Consider the following 14,063-nt stretch of genomic DNA (forward strand, 5'->3'; position numbering starts at 1 on the left):
GTTCACGGGCTGCTGAAAAAAAGTATTTTGGAACTCTGCCACATTTTTCAGTGAGCTATAGAATTTTGTGCTTTTGTTTACTATTGTATTTCCTTTGGGCACTTTCACTTTTGTTTCTCTGGAGTTTCCTTTCTGGTTTCTTGTACTATTCGCAATTCAGAGCAGAAATGGACTAGAGCGAACAGGGTTCCTCACTTCTCAGGCAAAGACACTGAGGCTCTGGGTAGTGACGGGAGTTGCTCCAGGTCACACATTTAATTTGAATAATTGAGCCCTACTCACCTGATGTATCTGTTAGAGGGGTGGCGATGGAGAGTGGGGGAGGGGGGAGTTAACGACGTAGAGCAGCAGTTCTGCTTTGTGAAATTCGTATCCTAGATATTAAAGATGGAGAACACTTACCAGATCATTCATGTCTTAGGACTGCTGTGAACTGATTGCTTCTTCAAAACCCGTTTTCTTGTGCCTTGACTCCTGTTTATCTGTTCATTGAGGTTCTGCTTCACCTTTACATGGAGAGTTTGCTATCTCGCTGAACAACCCTACATGATTGCTATGAATTCACTTTGTTAGAATCACAGAGATGACCACTCCTTTGGGCACTCACTGTGTCCTTTTTATATTTATTTCATGATTCCTTTAACATTTACTGTACAGGACAGCTGATGTACTTCTCTGACCAAGAGGGTCAGGACCATGCTCCTATTATATCTCCCATGTTTAGCACCCTGTCTGGCAATGATTGAGCATATAAAGGTCTGAAGAGGATTTTTTCCATAAATACATCCTGACCATTTCTAGGAAATTCCTTCCATGTTTTTGGGGAAAGCAGAACACTGAAGGTGCTTTTTGATGCTTACACCTCCACGGACCGTTTTTGGGCAGGCTTTTAATTTACAGAGCCAAGCAAATCATTTGCTATCTAAAATTTTTAATTTTGTTATTTTTAAAAATAATTTATTTATTTATTTGGCTGCACTGGTTCTCTTGGCTGCTGAAGCTCTAGTTGTGATGTGCTGGCTTCTCACTGCAGAGCCATGGGGCTCTATGGCCCTGGGACTTCAGCAGTTGCTGCATGTGGGGTCAGCAGTTGCGGCTCCCAAGCTCCAGAGCAGGGCTTGATAGATGTGGTACACAGGCTTAGGTGCTCCAAGGCATTTGGGATCTTCTCAGATCAGGGATTGTACCTGCATTGGCAGGCATGTTTGTTACCACTGAGTCACCAGGGAAGCCCTCAATTAAAAAAACAAACAAACAAACAACTATTATCTCCCCTCTTTTTAACGTATTTGGTTCCTCATCTTCAGATCCTATCCAATTAATATAATTAATTATGCCAACACTTTGAGTTTTGCTTTCATAGATTGCAAATGTTGGTGAAGTTCAACCTGATTTTACCCTGCTCAGCCTGGAATTAAATGATCAGAGGCAGCATTCTTTAGGAGACTCTGATTCTTCTTGGAACCCAGTGAACTAAGTGAAGAGGCTGGGTTGAGCACACTGAAGAGGGCTGCTGGAAAGATGTCGGCACTTGGACAAAAAGTGCATATTTGCAACTTTAAAGGATTAGAGAACAGTTAGTGTATGTAATTATATTTACAGCTTACAGGAAGGTCCAGACTGTCACAAGGGAGCTCAGACAAATCTAGACTGGTGACGTTCCATTGCATATCTGAATATGAACTGCACGTATTCATTTGGACAAGACAGAGAAGTTGGTATTACTGACTGTAACCGCTAAAGTTCGTATGTTTGAATGGGTGCTTCTGTATTTAGAATGGCTAACCAACAAAGGCCTACTGTATAGCACATGAAACTCTGCTCAATGTTATGTAGTAGCCTGAATGGGAGGAAAGTTTGGAGGAGAACGGATACGGGTATATGTATGGCTAAATCCCTTTGCTGTTCACCTGAAACTGTCACAACGTTGTTTATCACCTATGTGTGCCTGTGTGCTCAATTGTGATCAACTCTTTGTGGCGCCGTGGACTGTATCTGCCAGGCTCCTCTGTCCATGGGATTTTCCATGCAAGAATACTGGAGTGGGTTACCATTTCTTCTTCCAGGAGATCTCCCCCACCTAGGGATTTAACCTGTGTCTCGGGTAGATTCTTTACATACTGGGTCACCCGGGAATCCCTTAATTGGCTATGCCCCAATATAAAATGAAAAGTTTTAAAAAATAATAAAGTTTATATGTTTCATCCCAGATATTATGTGTGATAATAATTTTAAGGGCAACCGTATCAACCTCTAGCAAGGTGAAGGTAAGGCCTAATTACATGTAAAGGCACATGCTCACTTAAATACAAAGTTAAACAGAGGAAAAAGGAGCACAGCGCAAAAACATAAGAAATACCTCTATATCTCTTGTCTTCCATATCCATATGCTCACATCATTATATTCTTTATCAAACTTAAATCCTCTGTGATAACTACATAGCTGCTGATTAAAGAGAGCTCTTGTAGGCACTCCAACAATTTTCTTTCATTTCTCTAAATACACACTTGAAAAATGGCAATTCTTGGTGTGTGAGATGAACTTTGGAATCGGGTACTAATCTCAGCTCTGCCGATCTATTAGCTGTGTCATCCTGGGTAAATTATTCATCAGTTCTGATTCTCTATTTGTTTACATATAAAATGACAATTACAACACCTACCTCAAAGAGGAATTTTAAGATTTAAATTTAATCAAAATATAATAAAATAAATGCAAAGACCTCACATGGTACTTGGAACAGAATTTTTAATAACAAGTATCTGTAATAATTTTGTTATTGCATTTGTATTTACCAGATGCACTTTTTAGAATTATTCCATCCCTTTTGGGTTCTTGCTCTTGACCCTTCAACAAACCTGCTATTGATGAAAGTTCTCTGACTATGAAGGTAAATAAGTCCAGCTTTCAGGTTCACACTTCAGCCTTGGAAAAGATCCATATGCCGGTCACTATCCTGACACTGGAGAACTGAAGACAAATACTTGGCTCATACCACTTAATGATGATCTACCTGAGAAATATTTAATTAAGATCTAATTTATTAATACCCAGGCAATGACAATACTTGTGGAAGCAGTTAGGAAAATGCCAAAAAACCAAAAACAAAAAACCCAAACAAAAACATCTCAAAAGAAAACTCCACACATCTTCACATAAGTGAGGAAGATTACATTTAAAACTGCATCTAATCAGCATCAGATTTTGAAAAGCTTTCTGCAGATTTTGAAAAGCTTTCTGGTCCAGTGGAAAAGGCACGCTTCTTTTGCATTCATGTGAAAAATATGCCAGGTTGTACCTTTGAAGTAATGTTAGACAAATATAGTTAATAGGAAGCACTTCTAGTTGTTAATTAATTAGATCACTCTAATCAAGAACTGTTTTCTGAGAAACTTATTCCCAGCCTTGGGTCAGATGCTAAAGAAACAAATATGGTGAAGATAGACTTTGCCCTTAAGAAAGTCATTCAACAAGTGTTTATTGATTACCTATGGGATAATCAATGGTGAGCAAGACATGAGCTAACTAGTGGGAGACCGATATATATACGTATCTTTCCAGCCTCCTCAAGAAGAATGTGACAGATACTGAGTTTGAGAAAAAATAAAATATATATTCCCTGCCTCACTTCCAAAGGTTTTTTTATTCCTTGAAACAAAAAGCAGCTCTTGAAAGAATACACTGGTCTCTGTAGTCCGTGAAAACCTGGAAATCTCGCTAGTGTTAGGGAGAATTGTGAAGTGAGCAAAGTTATTTTCAATTCTCAAACCCAGGCTATTTAAATAGCTTTCTGTTCTCTCAGTTTCTATCTATCTGAAATATTTTGTTATTCAAAGGACTACTATAATGGTGATTCTAAAATATAAATCCAATTATATTATTCCCATGCTTAAAATTTTTCTTGGCCTCCTATTATCCACCAAGCATGGCACACAGAATTATTTAAGATCTTGTTCTGTCAAGCCTTCTAGCCTCATCCTCTCTAAGACCCACATGTAGGGGTACCAGATTTAGTAAATAAAAATACTGTCTGCCCAGTTAAATTTAAATTTCAGATAAACAACAATTTTGGGTATAAATGTGTCTCAAATATTGCAAAAGACACACTTACATGAAAATATTCACTGTCTATCTGAAATCCAGATTTCAATGGGGCACCCTGTGTTTTATTTGGCAGCCCTCCCTACTCATGCCAGACAGATGAATTAACTTCCCTTTCCCCACTGGTCTCTTCATGCCTTCATCAGTTCTTGAGATCTTCTCCATCCTGCCCCTTATCCACGTGATATTCTGCTGCTGCTTCTTCACAAGGCAGTTATGGGCTCTGGAACACTGCAAGTGTGAGCTTAGAATCTAGCAGTGTGCTGTGGATGGGCTGGGCCTGGCCGCTTGTGTGCCTTGTTTAATATCTGGGCTTCTGCCCCAGCTCCTCTTCATCTTTTCCATTCTCCCTCATGAAACTGGAGTTCTGCCCTGAACCCCAGTTTACTTGGCTAGGACCCACACGTGGTTTTTCAACCTTGCCAATTTTCTCCCTGGGGCTGTGGGGCTAGATCTTTCTCCCAGCTGCTGGCTGGACTCCTGACTAAACTAGATGGATCATTGAAACCTGTCTCAGATGCTGTCGCCTTCCTGTCTTGCCTACTATAAAGGCTGAACAAGAGCCTCAAATAAGATGAAGTTTGTGAAAGTGGTTTGTAAATTATGAAGTCTCTAGGATGGTAGTTTAGATTGGAGATGACTTGTAAGCTCTTTACCTGGTCCTAACACAGGAAAACTCTCTAAAGTGCTCTGTATTTCCCTTGTGTCTGCTCATGCCTGGTGATATATAACGCTGAATATGATGTGGAAATTTTCCAAATGTCCTCTAATTTTGATTAGTGCATTCAGCCACTCTGGCTATTATATTATAAATGAATCTAGAGCAGTGGCTTTAATTTTTAAAATTTTAATTTTATAATCCAAGATGTACTTCTTCATAACAGAAGCCAAAGTCTCATGAACTATGTCATACTTGGAGTGTGTGTACTGAACTCTGGTATTTTCTTCTGTATTTCATCTTTTAAAAAACTGGTTGTGTGTATTGTCAGTCGCTTTAGTTGTGTCCGACTCTTTGTGAACCCATGGACTGTGGCCTACCAGGCTCCTCTGTCCATGGGATTTTCCCAGCAAGAATACTGGAGTGGACTGCTGTGCCCTCCTCCAGGGGATCTTCCTGACCCAGGGATGGAACCCATGTCTCCTGCATTGCAGGTGGGTTCTTTACTGCTGAGCCAGCAGGGAAGCCAAAAATTGATTAACCCACCATATTAATTTCATAACCCACTAATAGGTTGTGACTTGGATTTTGCTAAGCACTGATCTGCACAAGTCACTGAGGTTTCATGTATTATCCAGCTGACCAGGACAGCTGTCAAATGTCTACCTCATTTGCTGCAGTCTCCAACAGGAACACCTTGCCCACAAAAGGAGTTGAGGTGACCTCACTGAGGTAAGTCAGAGTTGCCCCTTTTCATAAGATCAGTAAGCAAAGTACTGCAGCTGGATTTTTTAACCTTCCTGGAGTTAATATACAAAATTTCTGGCAAGGCCAATTATAAAGAGGGATAGCTCAAAATTATTTCAAATGGCAACTACATTCATTTTCAAATAAAAGGATATTGTTCGGGGGTGGGTGGGTGGGTGGGTGTAATTCTTTCTCAAACTAAAAAAATATATATTTCTGGTTGGGTAAAAGAGATTGCTACATGTCTGAGATTCCACACTGATTTTTACAGTTAAATGTAAATGAGCAATCTCTCCCTCTCTGCTATGATTTTAACTCTACTTTTCCTGAATGGTGAGCAGGTTAATCTGATGTTCAGAAACTGCACAACAGTAGATTCCAGAGAAAATAAATACAATATATAGAAAGGAAGTATTGTTCAAATGGAGTAGAAGGAAACAGTTTACCTAAGGAATTCTTATGATACAGGTAGTCAACCCAGCTGCTAGAATTTAGAACTTTGTCCCACTTACCCACCCTCTCCTTTTACTCAGGGTGCCTCTTTCATGCTTCTTTATGGTAGGGTTTTATTTCTGTCTGTCTTGTTGGCCTTGAAAAGACCAGATCAATGGTGGCACAAAAACTGGATTGGAGAGATTTTAAGAGAGAACCGGAGAAGAGGAATTAGAAGCAGCTAGTATAGACAATGGCAACCCACTCCAGTACTCTTGCCTGGAAAATCCCATGGACGGAGGAGCCTGGTAGGCTGCAGTCCATGGGGTCGAGGGTCGGACATGACTGAGCGACTTCACTTTCACTTTTCCCTTTCATGCATTGGAGAAGGAAATGGCAACCCACTCCAGTGTTCTTGCCTGGAGAATCCCAGGGAAGGCGGAGCCTGGTGAGCTGCCGTCTGTGGGGTCGCACAGAGTCGGACACGACTGAAATGACTTAGCAGCAGCAGCAGCAGCAGTGTAGACAAGTGTTTGGCCACAAAAGCTTGGTTTAGTCGCTAAGTCGTGTTCAACTCTTGTGACCCCATGGACTGTAACCTGAAGGGCTCCTCTGTCTATGGGATTCTCCAGGCAAGAAAACTGGAGTGGGTTGCCATTTCCTTCTTCATACAAAAGCTCACAGAGAAGTAATTTGGTAATCAAATAAGGGAAATCAAGTCAAGGGGTGGTTTTTGGTTGCTTGTCTTCAAAGTGCTTGAAACAATTCATACACTGACGGAAAGGATCCAGTAGAGGGAAAGTTCATGACATAGAGTCCCCTAGGGGAGGGGGAGAGTGTATAAGTGGAAGCTTTTATACAGGATCTCTGAGTGTGCTATGAGGGCAGGGTCTAACCTGGTACACCTTTATGGACATGTGGATTCTGACTCTTCAGTTTTCTCAAGAAAGAAGCACAGTCATGAGCTGAGTGTGAAGATAGGGGGAAAGAGAGACAAGGGTGTTAGCAGAAAGTGAACATATGACTGTAGGGTGCAGGAGAGTGAACGGATCAGGGAGTCAGCAGATATTGGCTGGGGAACAGTAAGGGCTTCTTAAGTGACAAGCTTTGGAGGAGGCAATGGCAACCTACTCCAGCATTCTTGCCTGGAGAATCCCATGGACAGAGGAGCCTGGTGGGCTATAGTCCATAGGGTCCCACAGAGTCAGACATGACTAAAGCAACTTAGCACACACAAGTGACAAGCTTAAAGTGAGACCAGTGTGGGTGGAAAGTTGAATTTGAACAAGGTTGTGATTTTCCCAATGAGTGTGACCTAATTAAGCTGATTGAGGGAGTTTGGGGAATTTTAGGCTGAGTGAAGAGGGAATGGAAGACCTTGAGTGGTAAGGGACAACAACAAAAAAATGGTGCCTAGGATGCTCCTCCCTCTGGTCTTTGCATGACTGGCTTCCTCTTGTGGTTCAGCCACTCTCTAATGTCACCTGTTAACTCTCTTCTGAGTGAGTGAATGAGTGAAGTCGCTCAGTCGTGTCTGACTCTTTGCGACCCCATGGACTGTAGCCTACCGGGCTTCTCCGTCCATGGGATTTTCCAGGCAATAGTCCTGGAGTGGGCTGCCATTTCCTTCTCCACTTTTCTGAGTACTTAAAGAATTTTCTTTTTACGCATAACTTGGAAACACTGCAAATTAGATTCCCGACCACCTTAATAACTGGAATATCACAAAAAAGGAGTATCAGTAAGTGACATGAATTTTTCGGTTTCCCAGTACATATAAAAATAATGTTAACACTATACTTTAATCTAGGACTTCCTTCATAGCTCAGTTGATAAAGAATCTGCCTGCAATGCCAGGAGACATGGGTTCAATTCCTGGGTCAGGAAGATCCCCTGGAGAAGGAAATGGCAACCCACTCCAGTATTCTTGCCTGGGGAATCCCACAGACCGAGGAGCCTGGCAGGCTACAGTCCATAAGGGTTGCAAGAGTAGGACAGGACCACCACCATACTGTAATCTATTAAGTGTGCAGTGGCATTGTGTCTTAAAAAAATGTACAGACCTTAATTTAAAAATACTTTAGGTCTTAAAAAAAAAAAAAAAAGCTAACCATCATCTGAACCTTCAATGAGTTGTAATCTTTTTTCCTGTGGAGGGTCTTGCCTCATTGTTGATGGTTGCTGACTGTTGAGATGACTGTGGCAATTTCTTAAATAAAGCAACGATGAAGTTTGCCAAATTGATTGACTCTTTCCTTCACAAAATATTTTTCTGTAGCATGCAATGCTGTTTGATAGCATTTTACTCACAGTAGAACTTCTTTCAAACTTGGAGTCAGTTCTCTCAAACTCTTCCACTGCTTCATCAACTAAGTTTATGTAATATTCTAAATCCTTTGTTGTCATTTAAACAATCTTCTCAGCATCTTCACCAGGAGTAGATTTCCCAAGAAATAGCTGTCAAGCTTCCCTGGTGGCTCAGTGGTAAAAAAATAAAATAAAATAAAATCCACTTGCCAATGCATGAGACATGGATTTGATCCCTGATTCCAGGAAGATGCCCCATGCCTTGGAGAAACTAAGCCTGTGTACTACAGCTACTGAGCCTGTGCTCTAGAGCCTGGGAGCTGCAACTACTGAGCTCATGTGTCATAGCTACTGAAACCTTCACATCCTTGAGCCCAGGCTCTGCAACAAGAGAAACCGCTGCAATGAGGAACCCAAGCACCACAACTAGAGAGTAGCCACTACTTGCCACAACTAGAGAAAGCCCCTGGGCAGCAATGAAGACCCAGCACAGCCAAAAATCAAATAAATAATGAAATAAAATTGTTTTAGAAAGAAATCACTTTCTTCCCTCATTCGTAAGAAGCAACTCTTCATCCACTAAAGTTTTAAACTGATGTTACAGCAATTTAGTCACATCATCAGGCTGCATTTCTAATTCTGCTTCTCTTGCAATTTTCATCACATCTCCAATTACTTCCTCCACGGAAGTCTTGAACTCCTCAAAGTCATCAATGAGTGTTGGAATCAACTTCTTCTAAACTCCTGTTAATGCTGATATTTTTACCTTTTCCCATGAATCACAAATATTCTTAATGGCATCTAGAATGTTGAATTCTTTCCGGAAGCTTTTCAATTGACTTTTCCCAGATCCATCAGAGGAATACTATTTATGACATCTATAGCCTTATGAAATGCATTTCTTAATAAAACTTGGAAGTCAGAATTACTGTACTCCTTGAGCCATAGGCTGTAGGGTGGATGTTAGCAGGCATGAAAACATTTATCTCATTGAATGTTTCCATCAGAGCTCTGAGTGACCAGGTGCATTGTAATAAATATTAATATTTTGAAAGGAATCTTTTTTTTTTTTCTGAGCCATAGGTCTTAAGAGTAGGTCTCAACACTGGGCTTAAAATATTCAATAAATCATTTTGTCAGCAGGTGTGCTATCATCCAGGTTTTGTTGTTCAATTGATAGAGCCCAGGAAGAGTAGATTTAGCATAGTTCTTAAGGACCCTCGGATTTTCAGAATGGTAAATGAACCTTGGCTTCCACTTAAAGTCACCAGCTACATCAGCCCCTAATAACAAGTGAATTTGAAACGTTGAAATCAAACATTGACTTCTCGTCACTAACCGTGAAAGTCCTGGGTGGTATCTTTTCCCTAGAGAAGGCTATTTTGTCTACATTAAAAATCTATTGTTTAGTGTGGTGGTGCTTTAGTCGCGAAGTTGTGTCCAACTCTTGTGACCCCATGGACTGTAGCCTGCTAGGCTCCTCTGTCTGTGGGATTCTCCAGGCAAGAATACTGGAGTGGATTGCCATTTCCTTCTCCAGGGAATCTTCCCAAACCAGCAATTGAACCCATGTTTCTTGCATTACAGGCAGATTCTTTACCAACTGAGCTACAAGGGAAGCCCTAGATTGTTTAGTGTAGCTACTTTCATTAATCATTTTAGCTGGATCTTCTGCGTAACTTGCTGCAGCTTCTGAGACTCAGCGCTTGCCGCTCCCCTTTGCACTTTCATGTTATGGAGATGGCTTCCTTCCTTCATGAACCAACCTCTGCTAGCTTCAGACATTCCTTCTGCAGCTTCCTCGCCTCTCTCACCTTCATAGAATCGAACAGAGTTGGGGCTTTGCTCTGGATTAGGCTTGCTTCCCTGGTGGCTCAGAGGGTAAAGCATCTGCCCGCAACGCGAAAGACCCAGGTTCGATCCCTGAGTTGGGAAGATCCCCTGGAGAAGGAAATGGTAACCCACTCCAGTACTCTTGCCTGGAAAATCCCATAGATGGAGAAGCCTATAGGCTACAGTCTATGGTAGGCTACAGTCTATGGTAGGCTACAGTCTATGGGGTTGCCAAGAGTCGGACGTGACTGAGTGACTTCACTCACTGAAACTTTCTCCATATCAGCAATAAGGATGTTTTGCTTTCTTATGATTCCTGTGTTTGTTGGAGTGGCACTTTTAACTTCCTTCAAGAACCTTTCCTTTGCATTCACAACTTGGCCAGCTGTTTGGTGCAAGAGGCCTCGTTTTTAGCCATTCTCAGGTTTCAACATGCCTTCCTCGTTAAGCTTAATCATTTCTAGCTTAATCATTTCTACATTTCTAAAGTGAGAAATGTATGACTCTTCTTTTTACTTGAGCAATTAGAGACCATTGTAGGGTTAGTAATTGGCCTAATTTCAATACTGTTGTGTCCCAGGGAATAGGGAGGCCTAAGGTGAGAAAGAAATAGAGGAAAAGCTGGTCAGTGGAGCCATCAGAACACATATGTTTATTAAGTTTGCCATCCTATATAGGCACAGTTCACGGTGCCCCAAGACAATTATAATAGGAACATCAAAGATCACTGATCACAGGTCATCATAACAGATGTAGTAATAATGACAAAATTTGAAATACTGTAAGAATTACTAAAATGTGACACAGAGATGAAATGAGAAAATGCTGTTGGAAAAAATGGTGCTGATAGACTTGCTTGACACAGAGTTGCCACAAATCTTTAATTGTAGAAAACGAAGTATTGGAACTTCTCTGGTGGTCCAGTGGTTAGGGTGTACACTTCTACTGCAGAGGGCACAGGTTTTATCCCTGGTCAGAGACTAGGGATGCTGCAATTAAGATTGAAGATTCCATGTGCAACAACTAAGATCTGGCACAGTCAAACAAATTTTAAAAAAGAAAAAGAAAATCAACATATAATTTAAAAAAATACAGGACATACAAAGTGCAAAAAAATGAGATAAGCTTATACTTTCTTTTATTAATCATCTACATATGTATCTATATAGTATCTATCTCTGTATCTCTATACCTATCTATAGCTCTACGTACCTTTCTGTCATCTATTTATCTATCTTTGTATCTATTCATCCATCTATCTATCTGTCTATCTATCAGTTGATGTATGATCTGTTTCATACATCTAGAATATAAGCCCCGTAAGGACTTTGCCCATAATGTTGATTATTTTATTGCCACAGCACTTACCTGGCACAGAAAAGACCAAAAAGTATATACTAGAAGAACAATGAATGGCTAGAATATGATTTTAAGGTCTTTGCCATCCCAGTCACGCTTTTCTGCTTGTGTTCCTGTTTGTTGGTTTTCTCCTTCTAACTTCTACCAAGACAAAGAAGATCCCCACCTGCCATAAGATTAGCACTGCTTACTAGACCATCTGCTTCTGGTCTCCGATGAGGCCTTCTGAGGGTGTAAACAGGAGAGTGCAAGGAAAATTTTACCAGAGTTATGCAGAGCTATGCAGGCACTGCAGTGGTGAGCCCAAAAGTGTGTCTTGAAGACACAAGAGCCTTCTGTTTTGTTTTGTTTAAAACAGGCTTATTTAGTTTAATTTAGATGCCATAAAATTCACCCATTTTAGTGTAAATCTTGTTGAGTTTTAGTGAGTTCATACAACTCTTCAGCCATTGCCACAGTTCAATTTTAGAACACTTTCACCACCAGAAAAAATTCCCTTGTTCCTATTTGCAATCCATCTCTGCTCCCACCCTCAGTCTTAGGCAATCACTGATCTTTCTGTTTCTATAGTTTTGCATTTTCTAGAATTTTCATATAAATGGAATCATACAATATGTAGTCTTTTGGGTCTGCCTCCTTGCATTTAATATAATGCTTTTATTGTGTGTAGTGCACTACGCTATAGATATACAACATCTCACTTACTGACTGGCCTTTTGGTAAACACTGTTTCCAGTTTGAGGGCTGTGAATAATACTCTTTGGTGACCCCATGGACTGTAGCCCGCCAGGTTCCCCTGTCCATGGGATTTCCCAGGCAAGAATACTGGAGGAGGTTGCCATTTCCTTCTCCAGGAGGTCTTCCTGGCTAATGTATCAAACCTGTGTCTCGTGCATTGGCAGGTGAATCCTTTACCCCTGAGCCACCAGGCTATAAATGGTTTCCCTGGTGATTCAGTGGTAAAGAATCCTCCTGCCAATGCAGGAGATACAGGTTTGATCCCTTGTCCAGAAAGATCCCATATGCCATGGAGCAAATAAGTCGGTGTGCCGCAGTCACTGAACCTGTGCTCTAGAGCCCTTGAGCGGCAACTTCTGAGTTTCGTGCTGCAGCTGCTGAAGCTTGCATGCCTAAAGCCCATGCTGCACAAGAGAAACCACTGCAATGAGAAGCCTGCACAATGCAACTAGACAATAGCCCACATAGCAATGAAGACCCAGCACAGCCATAAATAAATTAAAAAAAATAAATCTTGTGGCTCAGCTGGTAAAGAATCCGCCTGCGCTGCGGGAAAGCTGGGTTTGATCCCTGGGTTGGAAAGATCCCCGGGAGAAGGGAAAGGCTACCCATTCCAGTATTCTGGCCTGGAGAATTCCATGGAATGTATAGTCCATGGGGGTCACAAAGAGTCAGATATGACTGAGCAACTTTCACACACAAATCTTAAAATACTGCTATAAATATTTGCATACAAGTGTTTTTGTGAACATGCATTTTCATTTCTCTGGGGTAGATACTTAGAAGTTGAATTGTTAGGTCAAATGATTAGCACAAGTTTAACTTTTTTTTTTTTTTCCCCAAGGACAATTTACATTTATTTGGTGATGACTCTGACTAAACATACTTCAGACACAGCAGAAGTTAAAGAGTCTGTCAGGTGACGCCATCTCCTGTGGACAGCTCAAGGTGGTCTGTGGAAAGCGGCGCGAGCATGTCTTCAAGCTGAGGCCCCGGCTCTGGGCAAACAGCTGGTGCTGGACCTGGTCCTTCTGGCCTGGACGGGAGCCTCCAAGGAGCTACTCCTTATTCTCATACTTGTGCTTGATGTGCTTGCACAGCTTCCCCTCTTTGATGTGTTCGTAGATCGCGTCTGTGCCTTGATCGAAGGGCGCCCACGATGATGGTGAGGGCGAAGGTAGAGGTCCTGCAGAACAGCAAGGAGTACAACCTCGCAGTCAACGTCGGGGCCGCCATGTTTACAAGTTTAACTTTTTAAAAGTGCCGAATAGTTTTCCAAAGTGGCTGTCTTAATTTAAAAATCCCATTAGCAGTGTGTGTTTCTTCCAGTCTTCACCAATATTTGGTCAGACTTTTTAATTTTAGCCATCCCAGTAGGTATGTAGTGTCATATCCTTTTGGTTTTAATTTACATTTCTCTGAAAAGAGAGAGAGAGACTTAATAAGAACGTATTTAAGATTCCAAATGAACCAGCACCAATTACACGAAAGCTTAAAACAAAGTTATGAAGCAGTTTAATTTTTATTTTATATTATTATAAAGTGATCAAAGACTTGAAGAGAATATACAAAGCTGTTAAACAGTATTTTATGAAAGTCCATAAAGTACAATAAGAGAAATGTTTCCAATCATTTTTTCCCCCTGTTTTGGACTTGTCAGAAAGTGTATCTTCAGGTTCTAGATCTTCTAATTCAGCGTTTCATCTTCCTAACAGAATCTTAGTAGAAGAATAGAAAGAGAAGAGTAAGAAATTTAGTGGCACATGGTAAACCCTTAAACTTTTTAAAAGATATAATCTTGAAACATATGAAGCTAGATAAACAGGAAAATAAGCAATTTTAAATATAATCTTCCTTCTTTGCAGTGACTGAATTATAAATGGAATC

At 40.9% G+C, this 14,063-nt stretch overlaps 1 pseudogene; it reads right to left on the minus strand.

The window, feature by feature from the left end:
- Positions 1-13,016: 13,016 nt before the first annotated feature.
- On the minus strand, positions 13,017-13,416 carry LOC114113026 (cytochrome b-c1 complex subunit 9-like; annotated as a pseudogene).
- Between the last annotated feature and the right edge of the window lie 647 nt (positions 13,417-14,063).

Source organism: Ovis aries, chromosome 1 (assembly GCF_016772045.2).
Source record: "Ovis aries strain OAR_USU_Benz2616 breed Rambouillet chromosome 1, ARS-UI_Ramb_v3.0, whole genome shotgun sequence".
NCBI lineage: Eukaryota > Metazoa > Chordata > Mammalia > Artiodactyla > Bovidae > Ovis > Ovis aries.